Below are 16687 nucleotides of genomic sequence, written 5' to 3'. Positions count from 1 at the left end.
CCCCCCCCCCATTTCCGGTTCTTACGCTAATTCTGGAACATCCTGTATATTGATTTTTATCGATCCAACTTTGTACCTCGTCGTTGACAACGAGGACGATTAGCTACTTGACTGAAAATAAAAACTAATTATATATTTATTTATTAGAATTTAATGTAAAAGAAACGTTATTACTTTCTGGTCCCCCTAATTTATTCACAGTGCAATCTTTAGCAAACAAATAACTCATCGAATTTCATTTATCTTTTATTTGAGGTTGGAAATTTTGTATTTGAATAAGAAATTTATCTACTCTTGGTTAGTCACACGAAGGTACTCCGCGGCATGGTGATTCATTGTTTGAATAGTACGAACGTATATTTACGTCTCACCTTAATCGGTCTGCTATAGCGTGGACGTACATTTACGTTCTGTATTTGCGCTAAAGTATTACTGTCGTCAACTTGCGTCTGACTAAGCTATATTTTTTACACGTTACAACACTGCTGTTCCTCAGATTGCAGACACGGTAATCCGACACGCAAATACGCGAACAAACTCATCGCTTATCGTTAATACATTTTAATACGAATTTTTGCACGGGGAGAAAATGTCAAGCCATGTGATAATCCAAAAAATACATTTTATTTCATGGGACAAATATATTAGGTGTACTAGAAGGTAATGTTGTTTGTGCAATTTTAAATAATTGTTTATCACTCAGCTCATTGATTTTGATCGATATGGCATTGAAAATTTCCATACTAAATGGCAAAAGGCTGTTGATAACGAAGACGATTACATAATTGATTAAAAATTTGTTTGAATTTAATATAAAAGAAACGACATTACTTTCTAGTCTACCTAATAGTTGTCTAAAAAGTTCAATAATTGTACTTGTTGTTAACAAATATATCCGTGAATTTATATTAAAACTATTTCCTTCCTTCAATTGATTCAAGATTAACTAATTTATCGATTGCCTAACATTAACACATTTTATTATGATACATATAGTTTGCTTGTTTGTAATGTAATGGCCAACCGCGTACGGATGTATTTGCCATTAATATCAATCATCCAATTTTTGCTTGTTAGGATAAACACGATTATTAGATTTGTTCTAACGATTTCAAAATCACCGCTACGACGAAGTAACGAAAACTCACGTTGAAATCGATTTGAGATATGTGGTTTGATACTCGTATTTTCATAGTAACGAAAAAATTAATTACAAAAGGTGCTAATTATTATTCAATTGAAGACACAGAAGTGTAAAAAATATATTATGTAATAATTTAACGATTTTCCTCATTTTTTATTCTGCTCATTGCCCATTCAAGGACAATTAAAAGCAAGTCGATATTATGGACTTAAAATTTCATAACAAAATTTATAGAGACTTGCGATTGATACACTGAATTGAACAAACTGATGTTTATAGCTGCAGGATATGGACAATCAAAATTGAATTAGGCGCAGGCGCTAGGTTATTCTGTTCGCGGGGCCCATCCTTTACTACGCAGTTTCTCACCTACTTATCACAGGACTTTTTATTTTTAAAACCTGTTTTCTCTTAAAGAAAGACGATTCTCAACGTAACCCAAGCTGAATATATTCCGTACTACAATGTATTAGTAGATTGTAATCATTATATACGGAACCAAGAATTTACATTAATAATAAAAAGATTTCCAAGTGTATTTTCAAATTAACAGATTTAGTTCGGTTTGGGATCATTTGCGTGTCATCATTGCGTGTCATCAGTTTGGGATATATCAAATAACAATATGAAAACTGTTTACCTAAACTAGTCCAAACAAATACTAACTAAATAAGTGATAACTATTATATTAAAAAATTCATGCATGTCCTTGTAAACAAAATCTGAATTAAAATTCACGTATACATTGAACGTGTATTGGTAAATAATAAATACGTTTTGTTATTTCCATGTTTAATGCAAACAAAGAAATAGGATTAATCAACCTCATGTAGTACAATGGCTCAAAATATAAGTTAAACATGATGTATTATATGTTAATCCTCAAGTAAATCCAAGTGTATCTTTAAGTACTATAATTAAAAAAAGAAAAAGTATGCCATTGCATTCTCAAATAAGCTGCTAAAATAATTAGTTACTTTCAAAAATTCAATAATTAGTTACTTACAAAGTATATAGTATAACTTCATGTATTTATTGCATGTTTAAGAGATGCTTTGTATAATATTTAGGCTATTTGTATTGTATAAATTAAATATGAAGTATGGATTCTGTATTCTAATCTTTTTTAGTTTTGATGTTTGATTTATGGTAGAGATTTAAAGTCATGCTGCAGGATGAAGGATAACAATCTTGCAATATCAAACAAACTAACATTTATTTATGTTTCGTTAACATATGAAAATATGCAATTGTACGTTTCAAGTAAAAGACTACGACTGAAATAAAAAAGCACAAAACTTTGAAATACTATTTTGATAAATATTGATGAGAACATTATAAAAAGTCTTCAATTTAAAAGGAATTTTTCTTTAGAAAATATCATTGAAACATTTACATTTATTTCCAATGGAGATGTATCGGACGTATCGTAAAACAACTATAACAAAAAATCAAAACAAAATGTTGATATTTTAAGATTTGTTAAGTTTCGAAACATCAAATAGCATTAAGTGTTTAATGCTATTTGATTTAATCTATTAAGTCTACAAAAGTAGTCACAGTTATGTTGGATACGTGCCTCAACAATTTTTTAATTTTCTAGCATCGAAAGTAAAACCTTTTGAAGATTCTTTTAGTAAAATAGCATTAATTACTATTTACCAGTTACGGAGTTACATAATGAGACCGGTAATGTCATGGATCGTTAAGGATAAGCTCAGTTGCATCCATTGCTAGTCAAAGATCTTTGGAACGTGCCTGGCTGCTATCTTGCATTTTGTTTCCGTTCTCTTACGTCACAGAGAAGCATACAAGCGCATACTTGCCACACATGGAATTCATGTGAATTCATATCTATTGTTAGAGCAATCAAGCCAGAAAATGGTATCGCCATTAAACCGCTCGTAAATCGGCTGAACGAATAAAATCTATTTTACCATTACCCACTCCTATTCGGCGATTCGATTCTTTGGTAGTTAACATCCGGTTACGTTGTACAACATACATAGAACATTCCTGCAGGAAAAATGTTTTGTTGGAGTACCAATTAATTGTGGTTTCAATGTACAATAAAATTTGCAATCGGTAACCACGGAGGAAAACAGAGATGGGCAAAGTTCATATCTAGATCATAATTTCAAGTAACGAATAAAAGATACACAACTTTTTATTTGTTACTTAAGGAATAGAATTTAGAATTTAAATTATTTTTTCTGGACGTGCATACCTTTTAAAAAGAAAGGTATAATTTCTAAATTAAAATGTACATCATTATATTTGGATCTTAAGTGAATGTTAAAAACGAACGTGATACAATAATCACTAGACAGCGCATTTTTATGGAGTTATAAGATATTTGAATGTGCAAGAAATTACAAAATGCAGTAATGTAAAAAAAAATATTAAAAGTGAAATTCATATTATAATATCTGCAAAGTAAAATAAATTCCTATTTAGGTTCCGTTTTTGTAGATAAGTTTGTAAAGATTTTATGCTCCATAAAAATTCGCAGTCTAATAATTATATATTTTAAATGAACAAATAACAATCGAGTAAACGACACGAATAAATTGAAATAGATAAGTAGGTTTTATTCATCATCTTTTATTTGAATTAAAGTCCTATCTCTGAACGAAAGTACTGAAGAAACATGACTGCTGGAAATTAAAGTACTATGGGCAATACTGGTTTTCCTACTGCATCAGGTGATGTATACAAGGTGTCCCAAAAATATTGTAACATCTCGAAATAGGTGGTTCGGGGGGTAATTTGAAATAACTTTTTCCTTAGCGAAAATGTTGTACGAGGCTTCGTTAAGAAGATATTAACAGAAAACACTGACCAATCAGAGCGCGAGTATGCCGGTAGAGCGCTCACGGTAGGCGTAGACTGCGCGCTAGGCGGCTTCGCTCATACGCTACCGCGGCCGCTCAACCGGTATACGCGCGCTCTGATTGGTCAGTGTTTTCCGTTAATATCTCCTCAGCGAAGCCTCGGATAACATTTTCGCTAAGGAAAAAGTTGTTTCAAATCACCTCCCGAACCACCCCTTTCAAGGACCTCCAACATTTTTGGGACACCCTGTATAGTCAAAAATGGGTTTTTGTTATAACTAGTGAACTCTCCACGTTAGTAACTCTGTTATCTACTTTCTTATGTTACGATTACCAGGCCTGTACTTACTACTTTTACCTCTTTCTATTTTAATTTATATCGTTGTATACATACAGTTTTGTAAGCCAATCATAATATCGTTTAATGTATTTATCAATGTAATCGAGTGTTTTCTTTTTTTTTTTTAATAATCGCTTATTATAACAGTTTCGCATCGTTTGCGATGGGATTACCCTAAGGTTAAATGCAACCGGTGACCCGCATTATGTTTTGAAATTCCAGAAACGATTTCTTCAATGAAACAATAGAAGACTTCGTGGAATAGTTTGCGTGCGTCCTATTCTTCTATTGTTATATCTTCAGTTATTTACCTACAATTATCATCTTCAACAATTGCACCGGTACAAATGTTGGTAAACATTGAATAATATAACTCTATTTTTATATTGTCATCCACGACCTTGAAATCGCTATCTGAAACTTTGCTTTATGGCGTATTTCTTCGATGTTAAAGCAAAATGCTTTTATAATACTTTTTCTCCATACTCAAGGCTGATGAATGAAGGAAACAATCTATTTGCTTGATGAAATACAATTATTTGAACGAAAATAATTGAATGACTGCTCTTCGATAGTAATAAATTCTTCTCTTGTTAATTATGTAATATAGCATATCTTCAATTCGACGATCTGCATTTAGCTGACAAGTTAAATTCAGCTCGATTGAATTTGTCGTTTCATCGTAATCATGAATTGTTCAATAAAAATAGGATAAATTCATGATATAATATCTATCGTTGTTTAAGATTATTTTTCGTAGGCAAACAAATTTAGATTTTTCATTAAAAATTTCGAGAGATCGCATTCACAATTTTCTTGTATCTGACGAATTTTTGATGATTTAAGTAATTTTACAGAGATAATTAATTGATTCCTAATCCAAGTTAATGTTCTTTTGTTTTCGTTCAAAACTATTTCTGTCATCGAAATGTGGCCTGTATATAATTTCTCTTATTGTTGGCATTACCTTACAGAATTATTTCTTAGAGAATAGTTATCAATTAATTATATTTTAGAAATATCTAATTGAAATTATAATTAGATATATCTGAAACTATTTTTTGATACGTTCACAATGTATATTTGGCTTAATAACAACATTTAGGGCTATTTATTGTCCTGAATTATAACTAATATCAACATTTTATTCGATTTATCATTATCGTTGTTCTACATGCGATATGTCTTCGTGGGAAATACAGAAATAAATGTTTGAATGATTGTTTTATAAAAAAAAAATTCTTTCTACCTTAAGAATACTATAATAACAAACTGTGTTTTGTATGTGAAACTTTTTAAAATTGTTCTGATATATATTTATTAAAATGTTTAGAAATTTTGTAATTCTGTTGTTTCAATTATAGCCTTTGCATGAAAGGAGGTACATTACATTTATAATATACGTTTATATGGTATATGTATTTATATGTATAAATATATACATGAATAAATATCACACATTATATTTTTATAACGAAAAATGTATAAACGTATATTGTAAACGTACATAATATACGTTTATACGTTTATACGCTTATATTATAGCCTTTGCATGAAAGGAGGAACATTACATTTATAATATTACATTTTATATGTTAATTTTAAATGTCTTAAAAAAAAGTGTCTGTGAAAAGTATAAATACGAGTTTATTCAGAGCATAGTTCCTCGGAACCCCAAATTACTAGACAGAAGTTTTATTAAATACATTTGACACGCATGGACAATTTACATTCTTCTTGGTATGTGGCAGCTACCTTTTTGCATATTTTTAACTCATGGGATACATAGCGTCCAAGTATGCTTTTTCAGTAAACATCTTCCTTATTCCATAAGGAAATGTTTCAGTTCTTAAGAAAAAGCACAGTAAAGTAGGGAAAACCCTACAACGATCCAACGTTTTCCCGTTTACTGTGAACATCAGGTTTAACACTCAAGACGTAGAAATGACAGCATTTGAATTCTCGAATCTTTTACGGCTGAAACATAATTTTATTTTCTTCATAATGATAACTGAGAAGATCATTATTCTAAAAGTACGCGGTGCGTCCTCAAAATAAGTCTCTAAATATTAACTGTACAGTCTACTCACCTTGAGGGTTAAAAAAGTGCTGTATACTTACAAATCTAGAAATGTGTGACAAGGAACATTAATCAACTGTAACACTTTGTAAAACTTCGTACACAGGAAGAGGATTGAAAAATACAGGGCGTCACAAAAATGTTGTAATACCTTGAAAGGGGTGGTTAGGAGGTGATTTGAAACAACTTTTTCCTTAGTGAAAATGTTGTCCGAGGCTTCGTTGAGGAGATATTAACGGAAAACACTGACCAATCAGAGCGCGAGTATACCGTTGGAGCGGCCGTGGTAGCGTATGAGCGCGGCCGCCTAGCGCGTAGCCTACGTCTACCGCGGGCGGTCCTTCGGCATACTCTTGCTCTGATTGGTCAATGTTTTTCGTTAATATCTCCTCAACGAAGCCTCGGACAACATTTTCGCTAAGGAAAATTTGTTGCAAAACACCTACCGAACAACCCTTTTCAAGGAGTACCAACATTATTGGGACACCCTGTATAGCACACGTATATTTTTTATATCAGCTGATATTCATATTTAAGGGTTGAAAATTGTCCTTCGAAATTGTAAATGAAATACTTATTAAATATAATTTTTCAAAAGTGACGAAGATAGAAACAAATATTAAATATGATAAAAGGTTAGATTTTAACGAACATAGTTTGAATAGACATGTTACCAACAACGGAAACTGTCGAACTCGGAAATTCTTATTAAATGAAATTATGGGAATGTAGAAAATTTTTTTATGAAAGTAATTACTTCATTTCACACCACAAAATTCTTTTTAATTGACAGAAGCAATTAAATTTCATGATTTCTACAAAAATGGTACGATATCAAAAGAAGTGTTACCCCAATGATATTAATGCTAGCAAAATTACATTGAAACTACTTTGCATAATGAAGAAACTAAAAATAAATCTGGAAACAATGTTTTTTAATTGTATAACAGAAATAAAACAATATGTACAACAAAACATTTGAATTACAAATGTTATTATGCGTGAACGTAAAGATATGGGTATCAATGTAAAAAATCATGGCTCATATGCTCTTCACATGGCATGTGCACTTATCGTGGACAAAGTACATCTTACTCTATTATGTAGATTATAACTATCTATATTGCAAATAGTAAAAGAATATAGGACAGATGTTCCCTGTGCCTTTGAAGCTGTCTGTAGTAAATAAAACAAATTTTATTTAAATCATACATAAGGAAATAATTAAGATAAAAATTTGAAACTTTTAGTGCATATTTGTATTATTGTAAGTATTAACTCAATACTTTTAAATTATTTTATTAATTTTTATTGAAGTTATAAAAAGAAGTAACCGTTTGGAAAAATTGCATGTACTTTTCATTTAAAACTTAAAGATTTGGAGCAAGTGTTAATGTTAAAATTAAGAGCTCAAGCTATGCAGGAATTTTTTTGTATATATGTGCAAGGTATTTAGAGTGTGCGTAACATAGATTTCAAAAATTATTAAGATAAGGACCACTCTAATATGCAACTACTTGTTATTTTGTTCATAAATGTGAAATTTTTTGTTTCTGTCGTACAAAATGTTACCTACCCTCGTTCCAGGACGGAACCTCGAATGATATTGATCCAACGCTGATTGGATAGCGCTCTGTTAACACTTTACCGACCGGTAGCGTTTGGACAATAATATTGTTTATTTTCATAACATTAGTGTTATATTATATTATATTATATTTATATTTATATAATATTTCATAATCCACATATTAATGGAAGCATACAATGAGATCGTGCTATCTCAGTAATAAATAAGAACGTATTGTTTGCCATGGAAAAGAGATAATTAATAGGCTACCGGTCGGTAAGGGATAACATACGGGAAGTTCATGGAAATAAAGTGCGTTGGCTCGAGAGGTAACCACGTAATCCAAGGAATGCTGAATTCCTCGGTCGATATGTACGTAAATTTGATGCACGTGATTCTTCCTTATCTACGATCGAATCTGCATTGTCTCCAGGTGGCAGTCATCATTTACATTCTTTTAAAATTCTTGAAAATCGCGTCGTAATCTAAATCCGTTATTTCCTTCATTTTCTTGTTAACATTTCTGGATTGTTCATTCAATTATGCAACACATCTCGCCTACTATTATCATTACGTATCAAGGTTTGTCCCATTGATCAGTTAAATTTGTATTCGTGAACTGTGAAATATTTCATTCTGTAATACAAATTTAAATTTTCATTCAACGCGTGGCGAACAAAAAATTGTTCTTCCTTTTGTTATTTGCATTCATATTTGGAAAGGAGGTACGGCCATTTTTGAATCATGGTTATTTTGTTTCTTTCCTTGGTTTCGAAAAAACACTTTTCATGAATGTATTTGAGTTGTTCAAATAATACGAATAATTTTAATGTGACAAATATTCAGCAATTTTAAATTCTTATCATGAAAAGAATTGGGAATGGAGAAGGCAAGATAAGCATCTATCCATACATTATTCTTTAAATGGAAATTAGTATTTGAATTATAAAATGAAATACTTCACGATGAATAAATAAAAATTTAACCGTTCAATCAAATAAGCATTTAAGAACAATTTGTAGAATTTATTTGCTATTTAATATTCAAATGTACTTTTCTCCATTTTCTGTTTGTGTAAAATGTATAAAATTTTTATGAATAAATTTTCTGAATAAATAAAATGAATAAATGAATAAATTTGATAAATGAATAAATTTTTGAAATTAATTTCTTATATGAATAAATTTTATGAATTAATTGTCATACGTTGGTTTCATTTGTTATCTCTTACTCAAATGTAATTTTACTTACGTTTGATTAGTGTAAGGTTTATAAAATATATATTTAAGTTAATAAAAATCAGTCCTATAAAAATAGAATCGATAAAGCAGTGGTTGCCATCGGACGAGGTGGCCGAGTGGTTAAGGCGTTGGACTGCTAATCCAATGTGCTCTGCACGCGTGGGTTCGAATCCCATCCTCGTCGACTCACTTTTTGTTAACTTGCAAAAATCCTTACTTATGTAACGTACACGTAGTTGCAAATTTAAATAATGAAAAGGATTATCCATGCACGCAAATGGAGTAGTAAAATAATTAGCAATTTCCGAATCAGAAATTCTAAGTACACGTCATTGGCATACCAACGATTTCAATTGCAATAATTTAATGGTTCAAGGACATATTTAAAAATGTTATAGCCAGAGTCAGAGTTATTTATGAAAATTGTAACCATAAGTTGTTAACTTTTCATTTTGATATGATAAATAAATTATTTTAATAATCTAATTTGTATAATTTTGTTAGTTTGTTAAATTTCTTGTATTAATTAAGTAAAGTATTTATTTATCGATGTTGAGAAAATATTTCCATTATTCGAATAAATAAATGGTAGTAGAAAATGCAATCATGAAATGAAACAAAGAACCTTACTCGAAGAATTCCTCCCTTTGTATATGTATACAATACGAGATTACGAATTATTTTTGTATGCAACTGCAACAATTAATTATTTACTGTTTCAACGTTGTAAATATAAGATAGTAACAGTAAATATTAAAAATGAATACGCAAATAAAATGTGTATACATCGTTAAGTTTTTATTCATAACGTTGATGATGCTGTAAAAAAGAAACATTTATTTTGTAAATTTTCGACAAAACATCTTCTTCGGATATAAGTATTATAAATCGATCAGCTTTCATTGCCCGTGTTACAGAAGTGATTACGTAACCACGGAATGCGCTTTGCATTCGATTATATTTGTTTTTAATTAGGTGTTCGCGATACAACGGAAATCTGATCTAAAGAAGAAAAATATCAAACATCGAATGTCTGTGGGTTCTCAGTAACGTATCTAATCGTTCGTGAATATCGAAGGAAACAATCGATTCCATGAATATGTAACAAAGTCAAACGGATTTGTCTTACCGTAATAATGTATTCAGGACATTAAGTATTGCGCGTTTGTGAAATACATAGTTAATTGTTACGTATCATGCAAGCAATGATCTATCTGTTTGATGGAGCATAACAAGAAATGTTCGTAGCGATACATTAGCGAACGAAACCGACATTATTGTATGTTATTTTCTATTACTACGTAGCATTGGGAATAATATAAATTTTATAGCGATTTTTCGTGTTTACGTCATACAGGATTTCCCTACATTCAATTTTCCTTCTCCCTTTGAATTCAATAAAGTGAAAGTATCGAGGAAACATAATTTGAATCGAATGAATATTTAATCTTTATACCTCTGATTTCTATATAAGTGAGTATATATGGCTGTTCCATTGGGAGTATAACATGAAAAAATGGACGTTGGTCCCAAGATACTTTTCGAAAAGATACTATGTTTTCAGAAATTTTGGTACAATTGAAATATTGTTTTGAATTTGCTTAAAAGACAGGCATTTCACTGTTTTACACGTTTCGATTAGTTCTGTAGACGCAGTGGAGTAATATTCTAGAGAGCTAGAGACAGAGGTGGGTAATATTTATAGAATAAATATTTTAAATACTATTTCAAATAATAGATTCTTCATAATTCAAATAAAGTAGTATTTCAAATGGGATATAAAATTTCAGCAAATAAAATATTTTATTTTGATAATGTAAAACGTAAAATAAAATAGTTTATTTTGGTAATCTATAGTTAAAGCATGAAAATAAATATTTTATTTTGATAATCTAACACATAAAATAAAATATGTTTCATTTTAATAACATAAAGCATAAAATAGAATACTTTCCATAGTTCTTAATTTGAAAATAAACTGTGTATCTACATATGATACACAGATGGAGAAACTATTTCTTGGAAATATTATGATTTTTTGCGATTGAAAAAGTATCTTTTTCCATCATTCATTTTATGAAGATTCTTAATAGAAGTATTCATTGAAGAACTACATTGAATGTATGTTTATAATGCAGAGGAAACGTACTTCGTTCGTTTTAGATTACCAAAATAAGTATATTTTTTATCCAACTTCGAAAAAGGAGGAGTTACTCAATTCGATATATATATTTTTTTTTACACTATAATTTAGTAAAATAAATTATTCCGAACTATGGTACAAATATTTTCAGTGTTTTTCAAATAAAATATTATTTGAAATATTATCTTAAAAATTTCTTATGACAAATAAAATATTTTGTTTTGCATGTATAAAATATTTTGTATGTATGTATATCTCTTTATTGTGTAACAAATTATTTTGTTATAAACACATTTCCTTTTCACAATGTTCTTTGCTTATATCTAACTCCTTATTCTATTTACTTATATTCTACGCGACGCTGGTTGTTTGACGGTTTACAATAATACTGTTTTATTTGACCATTGTTTTTTTTTTTAATTATTATTTACTCGTTAGTGTTATTTTAGTTTCTATCCCAGTTAATGCCTACATTTTATCCTAATTTCCTAGTCTATTCTTTTCGCTTGTTCCTTATTCTACAAATTGTACACTTTTGCTTTTGGTGTAGAGAGTTGGATCCTCTTTTTCTATTCTCCCTTTAGGAATGCTAGTCTTAACCTTTCACTCTCTCTTTTTTTTTCTAACGTACGATATAAATTATAAAATTAATAACAATACTGACAAAGTCTTAGTGATACCCGTACTATTGTAGTAAACATGTAATAGCAAAATATAAATTTCTTTCTTAAAGCAGTACGTGTTTTTTAACTTCTCGATTTATAGGGAAGTTATTGTATTTGTCCCTAAAATGAAAAATCGATTTTTTAGCAGATCTCCATGTTTCAAGGTCATTGGAGTAATTTTAGCCTATTTTTAACAAATAAAAATGTGTGTGCGCGCGCGCGTATGTATAAACAAATTTTTCGTTAACGTTTTCTAAAAAACTAATATCGAGATCAAAATGATCGATGATGCAATCGATGTGTATCAATCTAACTTAGAGCTGATTAGATTTTGTTCTAATTCGGTCCAGTAGTTTTTTAGTTTTTTTAAGAAAACTTAACTCAATAACGCAATATAGATGGAAAAATATAAATTTATGAGCGAATAACTAAACGGAAATAATATATATACATATATTACTATTATTACATTTGTATGCATATGTATAACACATGTACATACAGGATGCTCCAAAAGTATGGAAACAGTCAAATATTTCCAAACTGGAACATTTGTGAGAAAATGGTTTCGAGAAATGTTTTAGGCTTTCAAAAATTCTATTGAACGATCGTGCCCGTTTGACCTTCAAAGGACGACCAAAGTCACGTCAAGGTCAACATGATCTTTTTAATGGAACACCTCATTTTTTATCATGCACTGTGAAAGCTGGCTATGAGATCTTTTCAAAACACTAGTTTTAAACATTTTTTTTATTCGCGATAGATGGCGCTGTAATCGGAAATCGGGAAGTTCCTTGTGTGGCCCGTAAAGGGTCGCACACAAAATAAACATGAATAGCTATATGAATTAAGCGAGCAAGAACAACCCTACTCGCGAGCTCGCGAAGCGAGCGAGCAACAATAACCAGCTAGTTATATGTTTATATCTTTATTTTCCGCGGCATATCTATAGTATGATATTCGCATCGTTTAGGAACTTTATGAAGGCTTTGATCACAGCTATTTTATCAGTCTTTACTGTATCCGCTATGTCGTAGTTACAATTAATAATTATTGTTCCTATCTCGTTAAAAAGGTCGATTCGTGGGAGGTTTCTTAGGGGACAGTAAAATAGTACATACCCTATGGTTTTCTCATCCATGTTGCAATCACAGATTTTGCTTTCTATAATGCGCTTTCTGTCTAGCGATTCTTTTAAGTTCATATGATTAGATCTAATCCTGGACATTGTCCTGATCGTTTCCCTGTTTAGTCCCTTTCCTATTTTGAAGAACCATGGTTTGAATTTGTATTTTTTCTTCCGTTCCTAGAAGTGTGTGAAATAGCAAACTCCTTTTTCTCTTCCGATTTCTTCTACTCTGGTGCTGAATTCTTCCCAGATTTTATTTTTCTGGTCTACTAAGAAGTCGCTTCTTGTCTGCCTTCTCGTTTCCTGGTATTCCTTGATGCCCTGGGATCCATCCTAATACTGCAGTTTCTAGCTTTTCCATGTCAATCAGAGTTTTGTAGATATTAAATATCCATCCATTGTCCTTCTTTTTATCTGAGATTTCTGATTTTTCTATTATTGTTTCTAAACCTATTATAACGGAAAGTGAGTCTGTTAGTATCAAGAGATTCTTATCATTCGTATATTTGAATTTGTTGATAGCTTTATGGATACCTATTGCTCATGTTGTGTATATAGTGCCTTTATTGTTTATACTGTATCCTATTTCCTCTTCCTCCCTGTTTGGATGTATTATAATTAGGCCCACTCCATTTGCTTTTCTGTTTTGTTGCTTCGAGCCGTCTGTATATATAATTACACAGTTTTTATTGCATGATTACGGCACAATTTGTACCTAAAAATTACCCTTTTTTTCTATAGGCCGCATTTTTATGTATTTCAAATGTTTTTATTTTTACCAGTATTACTGTTTCTTCTTTTTTGAGATTGTGTTTTTCTAAGAAGTGCTGGTTTGTTCTTGACGTAGGAATTGCTTTATTCTCTATATCTCTGCCTGATTCTTTGTCTATTTTTATTTTCTTAGTGTTTGTATGGTTCTTTATTATTTTTTCATTCCAGTTGAATAGACTCTCCAAGTTTTGGTTTCTTTCTTTATTGTATAGATGCAAAGCTACTTGCATCAGAGTAAGTGCGACATACCCAGATAGCACCGGACGTCCCATGGACGTACAGAGAACGTACAGAAAACGTTCTGGGAATGTCCAGCACCGGACGTTCCATGGACGTACATAAGACGTTCCTGTTCCTGTGCTATCTGGGTATACAGTCATTATTTAATATTCGCAACAGAATACGTTTTTCCGTAGATAAAACACATATTTATCTAATATTCGCAACAGAATATATGTTTGCACATGTAAAACAAAATGTTTATTCAATATTAGGAATACAATATTTTTTGTACATATGAGATGTGATATGTATGTAATATTTGGAACTATTCAGAATTACCTAGTAAAGTAATTCTTCTAACTCTTCAAAAAAAAGTTCAAGTCATTTAGACCAATTTCAAAAGAAGGAATTGTGTTTTAAAAAGTGTCCGAATATTAATGCGAGTCACTATATAAGCCCAAAATATGAGTCGGGTTAGCAAAGGCGTTTATGGGTAAGTGAGGAGCAGGTTGCGTTTGGTAGTTCGAAAATCGTGAGTTCGAATCCCCCCGGAGGTAAATAAAAAAATTGGAAAGATTTGTTAATAAATACAGTTGACTAAAGTCTACCAACAAATAAAAGAAAATATATAAAATTAAAATTTAATTTTTTTTTAAATCTCAATTTTCAAAATTTATTCAACATTGTCCAAATATTCAATACACACATCTTCTAAACATAAATTTCATTTTAACGTTCATTTCGATCGTTCGGAAAATGTTTTGGGAATGTCCACACCGAACGTCCCAGGGACATGCAGAGAACCTTCTGGGAATGTCCACATCGGACGTCCCAAGGACGTACATAGAATGTCCACGCCGGACGTCCCAGGGACGTCTCTGTGCTATCTGGGTATTTTGATGATGTTCTCAGTAAAATGAATTATTTCATTGAATCACAAAACCATTTTCCTTGTCTATACGTACGTACTATATCGTGCGTCATGGCATAGATTAAACTTCGCGATAAGGAAAATAATTTTTGACACGTCTGGTACGTCACGAGGTTTTTATAACAGCATTTTGCAATCGATATTGCACCTTGAGGAAAAATTGAGTTCAAAGAAGTCTGAGGAAAGTCCGCGTACATACACGGTGGAACAGTTAAACTATTAGAGAGCGATAATGGTCAAACTATTGTTGATACAAAAAGATTTCTCAGGTAAATGTTAGATTATTCGAAGGGAACAACCAAATGTAGCTACTATTTTTTATTTTGTCGCATGTGCTGAAGCTGTGTCAAGGTCATTACCATTTTTTAAAATGGAACAATGAGATTTTTTTGCATATTATGAATGTTGATGATAAGACGAGTTCATTGACCTACAATGCAAAGTCATTTATTGTAACGCAAAGCCTAAAAATGAAGTTTGAAATCAGTAGATTTCAAACGCAGCCTGCCAATTGTTCAAACAAGGATAGAAGAAAGGAAGAAGATGCTCCGTCATTGTTTGACCGACTCGTGGGCTCTGTTCAATCTACTGACTTCAAACTTCAATTTAAAGAGAGAGACTCAAGTAAAATGCAAAAAATTCATTTTTTTTGCTTAAATAAATGTTCTAGTTCTTTAAGAACGTAACAGTACAAGTTCCAGGTCGAAATTCGATGTTATAATGGTTTCACAACTACATGTTTATCTGCACAAAGGTACACACATAGTGCAATTAAAACTTTAAACGCGTTTTTCTCAAAACTAATTTTTCCAAATCTGCATGAAGCATAACTCAAGTATATTTCAATAATTGATTTGCAGTAAACGGCTACATTTCCGTAATTAAATTTTCAATGGAGTGAACCCATTTGATTAAAAATTTTCATTATTTACACTATATTTATTGCATGATTACGGCACAATTTGTACCTAAAAATGACACTTTTTTTCTATAGGCCGCATTTTTACGTATTTCAAATGTTTTTATTTTTACCAGATTACGTCTTACGGCAGTAATAGTACAAAGGCGGTATGTAATTAGCCGCCCATAATTTACTTACGCATTTTTAAGGAAAAATGGGTATGTTTATTGTTTACAAAAGTTGAAGTTTTCATCAAAACGAAAAATCCTTCGATGAATAACTAGTTTTTTATACCTAGAATAAAGTGTATGAATTTCATTCAATTCCGACGAGTTTTTGAATTAAAGTGGTCACCGACTACGAAAAGATAGTTTCGAGAAAAACAGGCATAATAATTAATGATGCATGTGCAACCCCTTAACATAGCTTTGAAGTAAACAACGTTTAAAATTAAATAACACTAGTTTACAAAGTAAAAAAAAATTGTACATTCCATGCCACCATTTTTTTCTTATGTATTCTGGCCTACTAAACTCGAAAATTGCAATAAAAACTTTTTCAATGGATAGGTTTTTTTTATATGAATTTTTGAATTTTGTTTCGATTTTTTTCTGACGTACGTTCACATATTAGGCCATATCTCGAGTTAGAAACGTCCGATTAGGTCGCTCGAATTTCCAACAATTGCTTTTAACACTATTTTCCAATCGGTTCAA

The 16687-nt window shown here is 30.9% G+C and overlaps 1 long non-coding RNA gene and 1 other non-coding gene across 2 annotated transcripts; one reads left to right on the top strand and one right to left on the bottom strand.

Annotated features, from left to right (window-relative positions):
* Positions 1–9311: 9311 nt before the first annotated feature.
* Positions 9312–9393, top strand: Trnas-gcu (transfer RNA serine (anticodon GCU)). The gene has a single exon. It is a non-coding gene; the product is annotated as a tRNA-Ser (tRNA).
* A 2240-nt stretch (positions 9394–11633) lies between these two features.
* LOC128882494 (uncharacterized) lies at positions 11634–15636 on the bottom strand. The gene is made up of 3 exons (XR_008458436.1): positions 13681–15636; positions 13139–13596; positions 11634–12137 (listed from the first exon to the last, which is right to left on the bottom strand). It is a non-coding gene; the product is annotated as an uncharacterized LOC128882494 (long non-coding RNA).
* Between the last annotated feature and the right edge of the window lie 1051 nt (positions 15637–16687).

Source organism: Hylaeus volcanicus, unplaced genomic scaffold (genome assembly GCF_026283585.1).
Source record: "Hylaeus volcanicus isolate JK05 unplaced genomic scaffold, UHH_iyHylVolc1.0_haploid 11992, whole genome shotgun sequence".
Lineage (NCBI taxonomy): Eukaryota > Metazoa > Arthropoda > Insecta > Hymenoptera > Colletidae > Hylaeus > Hylaeus volcanicus.
This window is presented reverse-complemented; position numbering and strand designations above follow the sequence as displayed.